Source organism: Oncorhynchus mykiss, chromosome 32 (genome assembly GCF_013265735.2).
Source record: "Oncorhynchus mykiss isolate Arlee chromosome 32, USDA_OmykA_1.1, whole genome shotgun sequence".
Taxonomy (NCBI): Eukaryota; Metazoa; Chordata; class Actinopteri; order Salmoniformes; family Salmonidae; genus Oncorhynchus; species Oncorhynchus mykiss.
In genome coordinates this window covers 11,930,841-11,931,557 of record NC_050572.1, presented here as the reverse complement: position 1 = coordinate 11,931,557, position 717 = coordinate 11,930,841, and positions in this window count along the sequence as shown.

Sequence of the window (717 nt, the reverse complement as noted above, 5' to 3'; positions counted from 1 at the left end):
GAGGTGATTTTATTTGTATTTTATTAATGCGATACCCTGTGATGAAAATAGGAGGAGGATGAAGCATCTATCTAAAGTCAGGTTGAAGTCAGTTGTTGAGTTTAGTTAGGATGAAATGCTTTAACTACACTGAACAAAAATATAAACGCAACATGTAAAGTGTTGGTCCATGTTTCATGAGCTGAAATAAAAGATTTCAGAAATTTTCCATACACACAAAAAGCTTATTTCTCTCAAATTTTGTACAAAAATGTGTTTACATCCCTGTTAGTGAGCATTTCTCCTTTGCCAACATAATCCATCTTACATATGCGGTATAGCAAGAATATCAAGAAGCTGATTAAACTGCATGATCATTACAAAGGTGCACTTTGTGCTGGGGACAATAAAAGGCCACTTTAAAATGTGCAGTTTTGTCACACAACACAAGGCCACAGATGGCTCAAGTTTTGAGGGAGCATGAAATGTTCATGCTTGACTGCAGCAATGTCCACCAGAACTGTTGCCAGAGAATTGTTTGTTAATTTCTCTACCATAAGCCGCCTCTAACATCATTTTAGAGAATTTGGCAGTACGTCCAACCGGCCTCACAACCACAGACACGTGTAGGGCGTTGTGTGGACGAGCAGTTTGCTGATGTCAACGCGAGCAGAATTCCCAGAATTCCCCATATATTCAACCATCTAACAAGGGAACCTTAGCTCATTGATTCCCTTT